Below are 18,380 nucleotides of genomic sequence, written 5' to 3' on the forward strand. Positions count from 1 at the left end.
TGCCATTTTTCACACACTAAGGCTGGGCATCATCGCAATGATTTAATTTCTTGTTATGATTTGGGATTTGCTAATGAACTTGTTCCCACTCCTGTGATTATGTCCCCGACGTTCAATGGTAGAGGCTTTGTCTCCAGCATTGATTTTATACTGGTTTCATACACCCTTGTCCCGAGTTTGTTGTCCTTTATGATAGGGACTATTGTGTTGAATGACCATTATCCACTTTGTCTTAAGTTACAACTACAAGCTCAAAACAGGAAGAACCATATGAACCAGGTGATGGGATCCTTAGAGCTGAACAAAACAAATGGGTATGCTCTTTGTTGGTCCAAAGTAGACCCTAAGGTATTGACTAAGCAGCTTATCGCATCCTGTAAAACTGCTTTTGACATCTGCTTAAATGAGCTTTCTACTGCATATGACTTAACTCAATCTTTACTTGAGATAATTAAAGAGGTTAGGAAGTTACTGGCTGCTCAATGCCGTACCGGGCCGAAAACCACTGGCTGGTTCAATAGCACATGCACCAAGGCATACTCCAGCCTGAAGGTAGAGCTCCATAGACAACCTAGATCCCAGGAGGGGATAAGGAGAGCTAGAGCTTCTTATAGGAGGACAATTGCTGTTAGAAAGAGGTCACTGAGGGAGGAAGCCTGGGAGACGCTACATGCCACAGCCCAAAAAAAGGACTTTGCCGCCTTCTGGAAGATCTTAAGGACCCCGCCTCTGTGCGGGGTTGGACGTCCTTCCATTGAGATTGCAATCCCAGAAAAGGATTGGATAACCCACTTTTCTGCATTATATAATGGCACAGCCACCGATGAGCAGCCATCTCGGGGTCCTCTCTGCGTACACAATGGCACCCTTCATGTAAGGCTGGATGAAATGATACTGCCTCTTGCCCGTAGCAAGGGGGGGAAAGGCTCCGTGCCATGATGGTGTGCCAGTTGACTTGTTCGAGTCAAATGTCCGGCTCTGGGCCCCACTACTAACCCAGATGGTCAACGCCAATGACTGTACCACCTTCCCAAAGACTTGGAAGGGGTCCATCATTGTCCGAATGTTCAAGAAGGGAAATCGCCAAGATCCTGGCTGTTATAGACCAATTTCCCTTCTTGTCTCCATGGCGAAGGTGGCAGGCCGAGTTGCCCTGCAGTGACTTTAGGACTGGGAAATAGAAAATAATGTTTTGTCCGATCTCCAGTATGGGTTTCAGGAGGGTTTGGGAACCCTGTACCAGAGTCTAAACCTGGCAGTGATCGTCGGGAAATACACAAGAGCCAAAAAAGCGAGACTATACTTAGTCTTCGTTGATTTGACCGCAGCATTTGACTCTGTAATCCATGCAAGGTTATGGGAGATTCTTGCCGACCTTGGTGTGGATCCTAATATTATTGCCTTCCTGCACCGTTTCTACGAGGGAGCTTCAGCCAAGGTAAGATACGGGGTGGACGGCCAGTGTACATCAGGATTTCCTGTTAGAAGAGGGGTCAAGCAGGGCTGCGTCCTGTCCCCCTTTCTTTTTAATTTATACATCAATGGCCTGGCTGAGGCACTCCTTAAGAGTGGGCATGATGTTCCCCAAGTAGGTGGGAGACCTATACCAGCCCTCCTCTACGGAGATGATGCCGTTTTAATGGCGCGTACAGGTAATGGGTTACAAAGGGTCTTGAACAGTTTTAACACCTTTATGCTTGACTTGGGCTTAAAGATTAATCTTTCCAAAACTTTTACAATGAATTGTGCTACTGGAACCCGGAGTATTACGGGTTGGGACATCTATCTGGATTGTAGTAAGCTCGCAGCTACAACTACTTTTTCGTATCTTGGTGTCCTCTTTCTTTTGATAATCAATTTTATTGAATTTTCCAGAACTCAAGAAATTCATTGGCAGCAAATCAAACCCAGTTGGAGTGTACATATAGTTATTCACAGTCAATAACACATGGGGTACCTGGTCGAATCGGGCACTGCAGGCTGAGAGTGCAATACGGGGAGACAAAAATAAACAGGTCATCACGGTGGCGACAAGTTGAACCATTTACCCCATACTTTCCCGAAAAACTCCGGGCAGCCCCTGGCCTCAAAGAGAGATTCTTCCTGCAGCCCACACCAGTCCACTCCCTTCCGCCACTTTTGCACCGTCGGTGCCCTAGCCTGAGACCAGAGCGCTGCAATGTCTCTTTTCGCCACTGCCACAGCCGTCCCCAGAAAGCGCTCATCTGCCCTGGAGCCGTCTAGGCCGTCGAACACCCCCAGGAGCATACATCTTGGGTCGTGGGGAACCTCTCATCCCAGGGCCTGCGTAAGTTCGCATTCAATCCCCTTCCAGAATGGCTCCAAAGCTGGGCAATGCCATACCATGTTGTAGAAGTCTGCTGGCGCGGTGTCGCAGCGCGTGCAGGCTGGGGATGACCTCAAGCGGGCCCGAAAAAGGCGCAGTAGAGTGAGATAGGCTGCATGCAAATAATATAGTTGTACCAGGCACAGCTTGGAGGACGTGGTCAGGGTTTTGCGCGCCATAAGGGCGTCGCGCCAATCCGCGTCTTCTAGGGGGCCCATCCATCCCTCCCACCGTGCTCTGAGCCGGTCCAGAGATGCGGGGCTATTATTAACTAATGACCGTTATATGCGGGACACCCCCCAACTCCCCCCCATCCCCCCCCCCCCAGATTCCCCATCATCACGGGCCTCAAGCGGGTTGAACTCTGGGAGAGTGGCAGGGTAAGGGATGTGTGCGTGAAGGGCGTGTCTGAGTTGCAAATATTTATAGAATTTGGAGTGGTGGAGTGCATGTCGTTGCTGCAGATCGGCGAAGGAACAAATGTGATCCCCCACCCATATGTCTCCAAGCAACGAGATTCCTACGAGATCCCAACGGCGTAACCCCTGCAGGGACGAGACCTCGCCCAGCCAGGTTCATCACCAGAGCGGTGTCTGTCGAGTGTACGTGCGGTTCCAATGCACATGACGCAAAACTGTGCGCCAGGCCAGGAGTACCGCTCTCGTGACCGGGGGTAGGGCCTGCGGCACTGGGCTGCCGTATAAGAAGGACTGAATCTGTGCGAAATCTACCATGGCAAGTTCAACGCGGTATGCCGGGTCGGACCAGCCGCCCGCAAACCAATTGCGGATCACGATAAGTCTCGTGGCGAGGTAGTAGTCACTCCCATACCTCCATCGAAGACAGTGCGCCAGGGATAGGCGCGGCCTCCCTCCTCCCCAGAGAAAGCGGGTGAGGACACCGTCTAGTTCCTGGAACCAACTCCCCGGGAGGTGGGCGGTGATATTCTGCAAGATATAGAGGAAGCGGGGGAGAATCATCATTTTGAAGAGCGCTTCTGCCAAGGGGTTAGGGGGAGGACCTGCCACTTCTTGAGGTCGGACTTCATCGGGTTGACTAAAGGCGCATCGTTTAAAGCCCACCCAATCTCGGGTAGAAGGGTGATCCAGACGCCCAAATATTTGAACGATTGCCTCCGTAAGGGAATATTCACCTGCCAGTCAAAGCAGGCCCGGGAGGGATGTAGAGGAACCGGAGTTGATTTCGCCGGGTTTAACTGGAGCCCAGAGACCTGCTCGAAAGCGGAGAGGACATCCAGACATCAGGGCCCGGAAATGTCCGGATCCGCCAAGTAAAGCAGGACATCGTCTGCATAAAGGGCTATCTTGTCAACCTGACTCGAGTCCCAGGCCCAGCCTGTGATGAGTGTGTCATGCCGGATGAGCGCCACCAGGGGTTCCATTACCAGCGCGAACAGCAAGGGTGAAAGCGGGCACCCTTGTCGCGTGCCCCTCCGAATTGGGAAGGTCTCGGAAAGCTCACCGTTGATGAGAACACGCGCCCTGGGGTTGGTGTAGAGGTCCCTGACCAGGTGGTGGAAGGGAAGGCCGAAACCCATCCTCTCCAGCACATCCTCAAGGTACGTCCAATCCACCGTATCGAAGGCCTTTTCAAAGTCGATTAAAAGCAATGCCAGATATGGGGTTAGACGATTGCGGTGGGCCATAGCCAAGTGGAGGCGGCGGATGCAGTGACGAGTGCCCCTGGCAGGCATGAATCCGCACTGGTCGGGATGGACCAACTCCTGTAGGACGGGTCTGAGTCTCTGGGCTATCACGGTAGCAAAGATCTTGAGCTCCGTGTTAAGCAGCGAGATCCGACGATAGTCCGCACAGTCCAGGGAGGGTGGCTGCGTTTTCGGAATGACCACTATGGTGGCTTTATCGGATTCTGGTGGAAAGGAACCCGTCTCAGTCACGTGGTTGAATAAATCCACGAAATGGGTGACAAGGATCTTGCGAAAGGTCGCGTAGTACTCCTGGGGATAAGCGTCCGGACCGGACCAGGTGTCTTGCCAGGGTGCAGAAGTGATATCGCCTCGTGAATCTCCTCTAGGGTGAAAGGGTCCAACGCCTCCGCAGTCTCCCCGGGGAGACACGGCAGCCGGGCCCCGGTCCCCTCCAGCCATTCCGCCAGCAGAACGCCAGGGGGCGGGCAGCGTATAAGTTCGCATAATAGTCAGCAAAAGTTTGTGCTATGGCGGAGGATGTCACTTGGTGGGCCCCAGTAGCCGAACGGATCTCAGGGATTACGCGGTTGATCTTAGGGTAAGACACTAGATTGTGTAGGAGTTTACCATTCTTGTCGCCCCACCCGTAGATCTGTGCCACCAATGAACGCCAAAGCATTTTTGCGGATTCTAATGAGATTCAGCGAATCTCCTCACGGACCACTGCCAACTGCCGAGAGGAGTCTCCACGACCATCCTCAAGTTGGAGTCTTTCCAACTGTTCCGCCTGGGCCTCCAACCGCACCAGGTGGGCTGTCTGTTCCGCTCATTTTGTGTGGATCAGACCCCTAGCCACTCCCCGGACCACTGCCTTGCCGGCCTCCCACAGCGGCCCCGGCGAGGTAACCAAGCCTGTATTAGTGGAGTAATAGTGACGAGTTCGTGCTCAATTGAGTCGACGATCTTGGAGTCCTGCAGAAACCAGGCGTTCAATCTCCAGGTCGCTCGCAGACACGCAGAAGAGGACCCGAGACGGAGGGATATGGGCGAGTGATCCGAGATCCCCCTAGGCAGGATTGCAGCCCCGGAGACCAGCTGGCAGTTCGTGGCGGGCAGCAATAGAAGATCTATGCGGGAGTGGGTGTGATGAGCCACCAATGTATGAGTGTACTGTTCCCTACGAGCGTTCCAGATCCTCTATATATCACAGAGTCCCAGGGCGGATGACCAATTCGAGAGGGTTTTCGCAGATGCGAGCAGACCCTCGGATGGGTTCTCCGTCGCGTTGCGTCGGGGCTGCAGGACGGCAATAAAATCCCCCCCAACCACCGTGAGACCCTGCGGAAAGTAGGATAAGACATGCGTAAGGTGCCAAAGGGTGGAGGTCTGGCGGGATATAAGTGCAGAGGAGATTCGCAGGACGCCCCTCAATCGTTCCAGAGATAGCCACATAACGGCCCTGTGCATCAGCCTCAGCTTTCACCAGGGTAAAGGGAAACCCTTTCCTAAGTAGGAAGCCTTGCGTAAAACCTGAGTGCCAGACCCTATCGAATCCGTATCGGGCTAAGAAGGTGCACTGTGTGCCCAGGAGATGCGTTTCCTGGAGAAACAGGATGTCAGGCGCGTGGCGGTGGACTGCGCGAAGGACTGCTGTACGCTTAATTTGATCAAGAAGGCCATTGACGTTCCAGGAGAGGACATGAATAGGTCTATTGAAAGTGTGTGCCATTCGAAGGGATACTGCATAGGATGGCGGATGCAGGCGTGGGACCATGCCAGCCCTTAGGGGTACCTATGCGGGCCCAGAACCCAGGGAAATGACCATACAAAGTGGTGATCTGATTGTCAACTGCGATAACAAGTAGAGAGTGCCAGCTGCCAGTGAAAGCAATAAACAGCGGCCCGTAGGCGGCTAAAAACAACAAACTACCGGGAGACAACGTTCCCCCCCCCTTGCCCCCAACTCCCCCCCCCTACACTTCTGAAGTGGAAGCATCTGTCGCCCCAAAGGCCCCAACCTCCAACTATCCCTCTAAGAGGGAGTCGCTAATCTAAAACGGTTAGCAAAACTTAAAATAACCGCCAGGAGCATGGCTAAGGAGGAACCCCTCCATGTAAACGGATAAGAACCAACAGCTGAAAAAGAAAAGATGTGATAGGCATAAGGTCATCAGGATCAAACAGTTCCGACACTACAGTGAGAAGGTGAACCCTCGAACGGGCCACCCAGTGGAGCCGAGTAGGACCTCACTCGTAGAGCTGGAGTAACCCTCTGCAGAAAGTCCGGACAAGTAAGGTGCAGGAGACACAGTCTGTAGCCCCGGAGACGCCCCTTCCCCACCACCAGAGCCACGGATCGCGGGGCTCTCAGACAGGTCCTAGTCCGACAGGGCCCTCCATTGAATCTGGGGGAGGATCCCTGCAGTGAAGGTCGTGGCAGGGAGGGCTGGGACTGCTCCGCCAGTGAGCGGGATCCCTCCCTCCGCTTGCCACCCCTCCTCCGGGTTTCGGTTGTGGCTGGGCACCTGGCGCCGAAGGGAGGGTCGCCTTGGGGTCGCCTTGGGCAGGAGGGGCCGCTCCTCCGTGAGCCAGGTCCATGCCGCCTGGGGGCTGTCAAAGAAGAATGTCTTATTCTGGAAGATTACCTTAAGTAGGGCAGGGAAGAGGAGGCCGTAGCGTAGGCCCATCGCCCTGAGTTTTTGTATCATCTCCTCATAGGACCGACGCTGAGACTGCACCTCTCTGGAATAATCCGGAAAGACCATAATTCTGGAGTTCTGGAAGTACAGAGGTCCCAGTTCCCTAGCCGCCCCCAGAATCGCGTCTCTGTCTCGAAAATTGAAGATCTGGAGAATAATGGGCCGAGTGGGGGCGCCAGGCGACGGCCGGGGGGGCGAGGGAGCGGTGTGCTCGCTCCACCGCGAACCAAGGGGAAAGCCGTCTGAGTATGGAGACGGGCCACTTGGGACTTGAGGTTAGTCACATCGTCTTCCACTGTCCACATCCTCTTGCACCTCTCCTATCCTGCTCTCCACGGAGGCCTGCGACGCACTGATCGCCTGCAGGATGGTAGAGAGGTCCCCTCCGGTGGTCCCAGAAGCAGCCGCACCCCCTCCGCCCGGGCCTCGGTCCGATGTAGTAAATTGGTCCATCTTTTTCTGGGTAGGAAGAACAGGGGCCTGGGTGGCGCGGGGTTTGCCCATGCTCCTGGAGAGGGCGACCTCAGACGCCTTGAGGGGGCCAGGAGGCGAGCCGGGTCCTCCGCGAAGGCCTCCGCCACCCGATGTAGTGGCCGACCCTCAAACCCCGGCACCGACTCCGAAGGACATGGGCCGCTCTCCACCGGGCCCAATCCACCGAGGGCCGAGTCACCTCCTCATCCCTCCATACACCCACCTCCAAGGCACGCCGACAGACCCACCCGGGAGGGCCGCGGGCAGCCTCACACCATACGAGCCAGTCACAGAAGGGGGCGCCGCGTCAGTTGCAGGACCGCCGGCCCACGAGGTCTCCGAGGCAGGGCGAGCAGCAAGGGGGGTCCACCTCTCCGGAGACGTTCAGATCGGCACCCAGGCGGGGCAGGGATCCCCAGCAAGGCGAGCCCTCCCCAGGGTCCTCCAGACAGGAGTATGACAGGAGCCAACCAGCCCCAGGAGGCAACACGAAAGGACTCGTGCAGGCACCAGCATCCAAGAAGCCTCCCAGGCCAGGAGCCCCCAGCACCAAGGTCCACAGTACCTGGGAGAGGGGGGCAGGGCTCCTGTGAGTGTGCACGTGCCACCCTAAATGGCAGCCAATGGGCTCCCCCTCCAGCCGCCGTCCCCCCCCCCCCCCACCCCACCCCCCACGAAGTGGCCCAAAGAATCAAGCTGGCACCCCAGCGGCAGGCGGGGCGCAGTGGTGACAGTCACCCCCCCTCCAGGCACAGGGTTAGCTTAACGAGGACACTGCGCCCCCAGGTGTCAAAGTCCACAGGGGGGAGGCGCAGGGAACGAGCCTTAGCCTCAGAAGAAAAGGGAGGGGGCCAAAGGACCGGAACAAACCCCCGCCGGTAATCCCACTTCGCCAGGCTCCTCATCAGTCCAGGGGGGGAGGCCTCAATCCCCCACAAGCCGCAGCCACAACGCCTCGGGCCGATGTCCCGCTCCAGGCAATCTATCCCGCAGCACCTGGGGTCCGGAGAGCCCTGCGCAAAGGACCAGGGGGGTCTCAATCGCACCCGCCCCCGTCCCGCCATCACCACAGCAGCCCAGACCGGCGGGTGCACTCACTGGGTCTCCGCCGTCGCCGCTCCGTACCCGGGCCTCCAAACAGCGTCTCACCTCCCGTGACTACCAGCCAGCCTCAGAGGTCGCTGCCACGGAGGAAATCTCAGGCCGCCAAACACCGTCCAGCAGGGCAGGGCTCAGAAGGAATCTCCAGCAGCAGGAAGCCGCGCTTCGACCCACAGGACCAGGACCGTCTCATCTGGAGGCGGCCCCCGCGAGGAGTCCACCATTTTGGGCCTCGGGGTGTAGGGGGCTCACCGAGCCGAAGGAAGTGCCATTTTGCCCCCGGATAGACCCGGGACAGAGCCAGCAGAGAGGGGAACCAGAACATGTGCAAGGTAAGGGTCGATGCCAGCTGCCAGCGGGCGGATGTGAGGCGGATGACGGAGGGGGTCCAGACCACTCTTAGAGTGCGACCGCCATCTTGACGCCTCAAGCCACGCCCCCCCATCTTGGTGTCCTCTTTAGTCATAATGACACATGGACCCGAGCAATTGAGCAGAAAAAACTGGGTTTTAGTTGATCTACCAGTGCCTTGGCTAGTTTTGCAAAGAGACTGGGAAGAAAGCCGCCCGGTGAACTCTTGCAAATTTACACGGCCCAGTGTACCGCAGCAGCGATGTACGGTGCAGGGGTATGGGGCGTTGCCAATTCCCTTCCCTTACAAACTGTGGAAAACGCTTTCCTCTGGTATATCCTTTCTGTCTCCTCTGGCACGTCCTCTTTTATGTGCCATGAGGAGTTGGGCCTCCCTTATCTAGCAGATCTTATCAAACTTGAGCCAATTCTCCTATGGCATAGGATCTGGATTAGTGAGCAGACCCACTTAAATAGAGACATCCTGCTTGACTGTATTAAGTTGGATTGGGTGCTGAAGATACCCTGGCTTAGGTTTATTTATAGGTTTATGAACAAACTTGGACACCCAGAGTTTTTCTCTAATCCCAGCTCTATGGCTCGAGTATCGAGGAAAACCCTGAAGAAAGAGTGCCTCGAAATGTTGGGTTCTGTTAGAATAGCAGATGAGGCCTCTAAACCTACAGTTACCCAACACCAGTTAAGGCTTATTTCTCTGGGAATGGAACCTCACTTAAATGTTGTCCCAAGTGTACATGATAGAATGCTGTTGATAAGATTCTGACTGGGTATTGCACACTGGCTAGTGACTACACCCAAAATGAATGATTGGTCAACCTCTGTGTTCGTGTGACACTCATTCAGAGCAGTCCACCATCCACATAGTCTTTTTTTTGCAAGTTTTTTAAAGAACTAAGGAAAGTCTGGTTACTTCCCCTTTTAAGACAGCATGGCCTTAGGCAATGCCATCCAGCACTTGTTCGTTTACAACTTTTAGAGAGTGAACACGTGGCCTGGAGGGTATCTACTTTTTTGAAAAAGGTCCTGCGGTTGAGGAAAAGCATGTCATCTGAACTCTGGTAATCTGCCTTTTGGGTGAATTATTGGGACTTGAATTATGTTTGGATTTTATGTAAACTACATTTTTAATGTAAGGTGTCTTTGCTATTTTATCCTTCCTTTTAACTTGGATATTTTAACTATGACATTTTATCTAAAATATTTAATGATTGCAATATTTATGACTGTAATTTTCATGGTTGAATAAACCTTAATTGAATTGAAAATATTAAAATAAGAAATTAACATTTAAAAAACCTTCTAAATTCACTGAAAAAACCATAGATTTTACAGACGTTATAGTTAGGAATTGGCATTTAAAAAACCTTTGAAATTCACTCAAAAACCATGGGTTTCAGGGACGTTATAGTTAGTTGGACATTTGACTCATATAAAACCAGAGAAATTAGTCTGTTCTAGTTAGTTGAGCTTACTATAACTTGCGCGCCCGCAATGCACTGCTGATGACGTTACATATTACATCACTCATGACATGGTCAGTGACATCACTGATGACATCATCCATGTGATAATCTGATGCACATACTGATGCCCTAAACATTGATACACCCACTCTAAAATACAGGCTACTATTTTTGAAACCATATACACAACAATGCCAGATACTACATACCACCGACTACTTCCTAGGTCTACACACAAATCCAGTCACTTATACAGTCACTTATACATGCAGTTACTCATCAATACAGTACTATAATATGCACTCATACACCTATACATACAGTCACACTCCGCCACTCATCCATAGAGTTAGTCACATACCTAGTCAGTCATGCAAAGAATCAATCACATACCCATTTACTCATGTATAAAGTTATACACACCAACTCCGTTATTTCTACACTCACCACATCACTTATTTATGCAGATACTAACACATACTTACTGTCTTATACAATCACTGATACAAGCAGACACTCATTTATATACCCACTCTTCAAATAACTTACTCTCATGTATAGTCATTTATATACTCCAACACTCACATATACTGCCTTAAAACATATGTAGTTAGTCACACATATACCACTGAGACATTCATTCACCAACACACCCATACACACACTAACTCACCCATACATCCCTTCACAGATGCCCTTTTGAATCCATACAACCAGTGAATCACCCACTCAGACATCTATGCACAGAGTCACACACACCCCCACCTACCCACACAGACACTCCGGCAACAAATCAATAACCCATATAGACACTTATGTAGCTCTTCACCAACCACTGCAGTTGCTTACACAACAAATGAGAGACTAATACAAACTTTCACACAGTTTAGTCACTAACCCAAGCATTCAGTAAGACACGTTCAATCACTCACTTATACAGTCAGCCACGCACCTGCTAAATAATCCCTTCAGGCACTTGTAAATCCACTCATTCTTCAATTCACCTTGGCAGAGATATATATAAAAAATAGTTCAACTTTACAGAAACACGGGGCGTGGCTTTGTAGCCAACATGGCGGACGTGTTCTGAGCCGACTCTGTCCAGCCCGCCGTTTATCCGACAACTATCCTGACAATCCGGTTTCAGTGAGACTGCTACTACAGTATCTGGGCGCAATACTGGCCCGTGATGCGGACGTGAGGCCCGGCTGGGTGAGGAGGGCCCGCAAGTATGAGGCGGCGTAGCTGCGGCGGTTCCGGGGCCAAGTGTGGAGCCGGGCCTGGCCGGCAGATGCTCCGAGAGGCGGTGTGCAGTTTGGAGTGGCAGTCTCGAGCCCTGAGGGAGCCCGGAGTATCAGTCGGGCTTGCTGTGTTGAGGCGGAGAAGCCCGGCAGTCAAGTCGGACCACGGCGGTAAGGAGGAGTGCCTGGTGCGATTGGGGGCGGCTAATCCAGAGACCGGAGGACGACGACGAGGTGAGAGGGAACATGCGGCCGGCGAGAGGGGTGGCCGGCCTGAACTCCTGAGTGCTTCCCTCCTCCGGTGTTGTGGTAGGGACCGGCGGCTCTATTGGGCCTAGTGAAGGGCCCTCAGGATTTTGGTTGGCTGCTTCGCCCCCGTCACTCTACCCCTCTTCATCTGGGTGTGCGGTGTCTCCCTGGGGGTCCAGCAGTGGTGAAGAAGAGGGCCCCCCCCCCCCCGTTTCATCTCCTGGACCTCAGCAACGAGCACAGGGCCATTGTGACTGTGGTAGGTCGCACTGCCCCTCTAGTTTGAAAGCGCTGGCTCCACTGGGCCTCTGTGCAGGACCTTGGCGCGCCCCCATTCCCCCCCCTGTGTGCAGACTGAGATAGTGACGAAGCGGGGGGAAGGGCCGGAGGCACCCACCCCGGAGACATTGCCCCGGGCCTGGTGGGGCCTATGGCGCAGCTGTGAGTGCAGGGCATTGACGGCATCGTCAGGCTGAGGGGCTGGGCCCTGGGGGTTGGGTCGCTGGCCTGTATCCCATCACATGTTCCAGAACACGCAACTGGCCCTTTGTGGTTACTGGGCTTTGTGGGACCGGCTGTGGGTGTGTGGACTGAGCTTGATCTTGCCTGTGGGTCGGTGGAGACAGTGTGAGGGGCCTGCCATGTAGCACGGGCCGGCCTGTGTACCCAGGTGGAACTGATCCCCCCCAGGGGCTACTGTGGCGTTGGGTCCAGTACGGAGGAGCGGCAGCAACTAATCATGGGAAGACGCTGGGTGTGAGTTGGATCGGTCCTGTTGGTTTATGGCGCGGCCATGACCAGGGACAAAGGAGGCAGTGGTTCGACTAAACAGGGGCCTATTGATAAGTTTACTGGCCCGGGGTCAGGGTCTGGAGCATCTGGGGGTCTGCCGGCAGGGGTGCCGGACAATGCAGCCCTCATGGCTGCCATCACCCAGTCCAGGGACATGCTGAACGCAAAGATAGGGGCAGTTGAAGCGGACGTTACGCTGCTGCGGCAGGACTTACGCAACGCAGTGTCCCGTATCTCCGAAGCAGAGACCCGCATCTCAGGGGTGGAGGGTGACGTCACGGAATTGAAGCTGAAGGTGGCTGTAAATGGACACCGTCCAAAAGGGCCTTATACTCAGAGCGGAAGTCACAGAAGGACGGGCCGACGCAATAATCTCCGCTTCGTTGGGTTTCCGGAGGGCTACGAGGAGGGGAACATGGAACGTTTCCTCACGACTTGGCTGGAGGGCTGGCTTCCGCCTGAGTCTCTGTCCAAGTGCTTTGTAGTGGAGCAGGCCCATCGTGCACTGATGCAGAAACCTCAAGTGGGGACCCACCCACGGCCTGTCATCGCAAAGTCATTGAACTACCTGGACAGGGACTCTATTTTGAAACCGGCCCGTGCCCAAGAACCCTTGTTCTACAACAACGCCTGTATCCTGATATTTCCCGACTATACGCGGCAAGTTCAGCAGCAGCGCCAGTCGTTCATGGCCGCCAAGGCGTGGCTGGGAGAGCTTAAACTTCCATAGGCCCTGCTTTTTCCAGCTTGCCTTCGGGTTGTCTTTTGCTCATGCACCCACTTCTTTGACAGCCCAGAGGAGGTCTTTCGATGGACGTATGAGACAGGGCAGGTGAGGCCTCATACCACACCATAAAGAGAATCGGACTCATCTGTGAGTGATGCGGCTCGGGGGGGGGTCCCCGCGGTCGGCGGCAGAAGAGTAATAGACGGTCAAGGTCCAGGCGGCACTCGCAGTCCAGCAGTACGGCCTCCCGATGGGGGCCGGCCTTGGGAGAACAGACATTGGAGCCAAAGCAAGGGACGCCGGTGTGGCAGAAGTTCACTTGAAAGATACCGGATTGTCCTGAACTCTGTTACCGTCAGGAGTGAACTGGCGGGAGCCCTGTCGAATGTATATGGGCTGTGAGTTGGGGATCCATTGGTTGGGGTGGAGCCCATCCCCCTGTTGGGGACTGGGGATCAGCCCTACCACGACAGATACTTCAGAGTTTGGGTTGAGGTATGGGGAGGGGTTTGGTTGGATAGAGGATGTTTTCGTTTTCAGGTCGCACTTTCACCACAGGCCCGACACCGGCCACACACTCCACCGAGACTTGGCATTCGTGTTGCATGGCGAGGTATTCCTAAATGGCTAGTACATCCGTGGGTGAGCATGGAATGCAGGGTGGTCTTCGTATTCTAACGTCCGAGGGGCATTAGACAAGGTCAAGCGGGGGGCAATACTCCAGCACCCAAAGCGCTCACAGGCAGATGTTCTTATGTTACAAGAGACGCACCTCTTGGGCACGAAGGCCTTATGCTTGCAACAATATGGATTCCAACAGGTCTTTCACGAAGGCTTCCTCAGGGGGTCCCGGGGAGTGGCCATACGGGTGCACCGCAGGGTCCCCTACACACATGAACAGCAATGGTCCGATTTACAGGGGCACTACTTGTTTATCCAGGGTAGGATTGGAGAGGAACCCGTGATATTGGGTAGTGTGTACGCTTCACCCCGCTACAATGTAATCTAATTGAACGTTTGCGGTCATTGTGGGCGGATATGCCTGATGTCATGTCGGTAGTAGGAGGGGACTGGAACAATGACAATGTCATGCAGGTAGCACAGGACAGGTCGGAGACCGGAGACGGTCTTAGAGGGGATATGCCGACGAAAATACATGCTCTTGTAATGGGAATGGATTGGGTCGACACATGGCGCCGGACACATGGCGTCGGGCGCATGGCGCGGCTCAGGGCTACACCTACCTTTCTGCAGTCCATAAATCCTTCTCTAGGTTAGATTATATAGATTATATATTTGTTCCTCGGGCTAGGGCGGGTAGGGTGGTGGTGGCAGGGATACTGCCTCGAGGTCTCTTGGACCACGCCCCAGTATATATAGAGTTAGACACTGGCAGGGTAAGGCAGCCGTTCCGGCGGTGCCTAGCGGTGTGGAATCTTCAAAACCAGAATATACTGCCCATATGGAGGAATCCATCGCCCAGTACTTGACAGAGAATGTGGGCACCGTGTTCAGTGCGGCCACGTGTGGAAGGCGCTGACGTCCACTCTGGGGAGGGTGGATATATCTTGGTGCGCAGTGGCTCGTAGTCAGCGTAGGGAGGGCGCAGAGGCGAACATAGAGAGGCTTGAGAGGCAGAATCAAGAGTCTGGGAGTGATCTGGGAGTGAGGCAATTGCTTCTGGCGTGACAGGAATGTGCAGCCATGCTGATGGAGGAGGCGCGTCAGGTCTGGCTGGCTACACGCCGTAGGGTGTACCAATGGGGGACAAGTCGGGGAAAATGTTGCACCGCCTGTGCCAGGGCACCTTCCATGCTCAGGCCCTATCCAGAATATTGGATCCTGGCGACAACCCCGATTACGGATCCCCGGGCCATAGCGGAGAGCTTTGCTAAGTACTTCGCCGATCTCTATGCCCCCCAGGAGTGCCTGGAGGCTGCCACAGTTGAAAAATTCATTACAGATTTACCACCCAAGGCGCTGTCTGATGAGCAGCGGACCAGCTGGAGGCCCCCTTATCGGATGAGGAACTGGGAGAACTGAATCCCAGGAAGGCGCCTGGACCTAATGGGTTTCCGAGCGAGTTTTTTTGTCGCTACAATGTGCAGCTGGCCCGCCACTACCGGGCTGTAGTGGAGGAGGTGCGGGACAAGGGGGTGCCTTCCCCGGATTGGAGGCACGCAGAGGTGGTGGTGTTCTACAAGCCTGGGCGCCCACCGGAATGTCATGCATCTTACCGCCCCATTTCCCTTTTAAATGTGGAGACCAAGGTTCTGGCAAAGATGCTGGCCAATCGGCTGCTGCCACACATTCCATCGCTGGTACACCCAGATCAGGTGGGATTTATTCCCCAGCGGCTACTCGGCACAATATTAGAAGGGCGCAGGTGGCGGTTGCGGCGATTCAGCAACTAGGGGAGCCGGCAGCTTTACTTTTGGCTGACATGGACAGGGTGTTTGATTCCCTGAGTAGGCTGAACCTGGGCCCGCGTTTCCTTTCTTATGTGAAACTATTGTACACCGGCCTGACAGCGTTGGTCCATGTTGCGGGCGCAGCCTCCTTCACCTTTGCGATTCAGAGGGGCACGCAGCAGGGCTGTCCTCTGTCGCCATATCTGTTTGCCCTGGCTATGGAGCCCCTGGCAGCTTGGGTGCGCATGGACGCTCGGGTGCATGGGTTTGAGTGGGCCACAGGCCTCTCTGATAGAATAGCGTGGTACGCGGACGATGTTCTCTTCTTCTTGACGGCTTAACAGTATTAAGACAGGAACATGTTTTGATAGACCCTTGGCACAATGCCAATCCAACAAAGCTGGCCTGCTATTCTAATCAATTTCACACGGCATCCAGAATTGATTTTTTTTAAATATCTCAATCCTTGGCTTATATAAGTACGGCAATGGAGATAAATCCATCTTCTGATCACTCCCTTATCAAACTTGAAGTCTGAATTGAGGAATGCAGGTGGCCAAGACCCTGGTGGCAGATGGTCTCCTCCTGCAGGATCCTCAATGGGTGACTGGCACAAAGGAGTGGATTGCCGAATTTTTTTAGATACATGAGGATACAGCAGAAATCTTTTCTGTTTGGGGTGGGTTTAAGGCTGCCCTTTGCGGGCAAATGATTGCACATTCAGCCGCTCAAGCTAAACAGAGGATGGAGAAAATTCTGAAACTTCGGCAGGCCGTAGAGAAGGCAACAAAAGCAAGGAATACACAGCCTGCGGGGAAAGGGGATGCCAGGGCGAAATATGAATTGAAGGAGTTTTTTATAATAGAAGAGATTGCTAGCTCCAGAACATATCAACAGCAAGTATATGAGAGTCAAATGGTCGGCAAAATGCTTGCCGGAACTACTAAACCTAAGCAGGAAGCAGCCATGATTACCGAAATCATTGACCCCAAGACAAAAATCTCTTTAACAGATAAAGAAGACCTATCTCAAGTTTTTCTAGAGCATTACTCGCAGTTATATACTACTAGATATGAAGCAGGAGCTGACCAGATTAACAATTACTTCGAGGAGGTTGATCTTCCTACTCTTACAGGGTCAATGGCAGAACAGCTCCAGCTCAATATTTCTGCAGAAGAAATTATAAGTGTGATTAAGTCTATTGCAGGGGCTAAAGCCTGTGGAGCCGACGGGCTCCCAATTGAATTTTATAAAAGAAAATTTGAAGGAGCTGACCCCCTTTTTGGCGAAACTTTAATAATATCAAACAGGGAGGTGGTGTCCCTACACTTTTTAAGTAGTCCATACCGGTTAGTTTTGTTAAAAAGGGGAAAAGTGGAAAGGATGTTAATTCATATAGGCCAATTAGTCGTCTTAATGCCGATTTTAAAATATTAATGAAAGTCTGGGCACAACATTTTGTTCCTGTCGCTCCGGCATTAATCCATTGTGATCAGACTGAGTTTATTGCAGGAAGGTCGATGTCTACTAATATAGGGTTTTTAATTCAGGTCCTTGACTATGTGACTAATAATAAAACACCCACCTTTATTACTGTGGTCGACAATGAAAAAGCGTTCGACTTGGTCAACTGGGATGCACTTTTTTTTGGTCTATGAAAATTCGGCATCCTGGCCCAAATTTCAAATATGCTGAGCAACATATATCAAGGTGCTCAAGCCTGGGTTATAGTAAACGGTGAATCAATAGGGGTAATGGAAATAAACTGAGGAACCAGACGAGGTTGCCCGATGTCACCTATACTCTTTACTTTTTTTATTTAACCCTTGGCCATTAGAATCCGCGGAAATCCCCTGTTTAGAGCTCTAATCGAAGGGATGGCTAAGGTTAAACTTTTCGCGGACGATATAATTTTGTACTTATATCCGGATAAACAGAACTTGGAAGAAGTTCTTATAGAATTTAGTAATTTTGAACAAATAGGAGGCTACAAAATAAATAAAAATAAAACGGAGATTTTAATACTTAATGCGGATTGCAACTTTTTACCCACTAATTTAAAACTCCGGGCATTAAAAGGAGAACCGATTAGATATCTCGGTATCTTTGTCTCCAATCAAGTAGAACAACCATTTAGTTTGAATTATCTAGCCATGAGAAACAAAATTAAATCACTTTTGGATAAGTGAACCCTTTTACATTTGACTTTGATTGGCCGGGTAGCACTTTTAAAAATGTCCATTCTTCCCCTGTTAATATTTCTTTTTATAAATATACCTATGAAAATCAATCTTAAATATTTTAAAGAAATTGATTCAATGTTCAGGGAATTTGTGTGGAACAAGAAGGCCTCCAGGGTTAAATTACCCATACTACAGCTGGAAATAATTCAAGGGGGTCTAGCCTTACCAAACATTCGAACTTACTATGAGGCTGCTTTACTAGACCTTACAGCACATTTACTGGAACCTAATGGGCAGATAGATATCTTATTTTTTTAAAGAATGATTCATGAGTCCGCCTTTCAAATTCCAATCTTTTTAAAAACATCTAAACTACCTAAAAAGTCCCGCTATAAGACAATTCGTGATTATTCTGATAGACGGCAATCTTTTTTTAAACAAGTGTTATCCTCAGGGTTTATTTTTCTGAAGTTAGAGGAATGTCAAGTCTTCGGGCTGCAAATTCACTCCAGTTGGCTCAAGATATGGAAGAAGTGTGGTTTTGAGAACCTGGGCCATTTTATAATCGCTATGGCAGTGATCTCTTGGCATGAGGTTTTAAGTAGATTTGGCAATCGAAATAAGCCAGGCATCCTTGAGTACTTACAGATCA

At 52.2% G+C, this 18,380-nt stretch overlaps 1 protein-coding gene across 2 annotated transcripts in view; it reads left to right on the forward strand.

Moving 5' to 3' along the window:
- The window catches only part of LOC147748882 (zinc finger protein 10-like), a 246,428-nt gene that overhangs the window by 169,707 nt on the left and 58,341 nt on the right, over positions 1-18,380 (forward strand). The gene's annotated exons all lie outside the window — the stretch shown is intronic.

This window comes from Lissotriton vulgaris, chromosome 1_1, assembly GCF_964263255.1.
Source record: "Lissotriton vulgaris chromosome 1_1, aLisVul1.2, whole genome shotgun sequence".
NCBI classification, from domain to species: Eukaryota; Metazoa; Chordata; class Amphibia; order Caudata; family Salamandridae; genus Lissotriton; species Lissotriton vulgaris.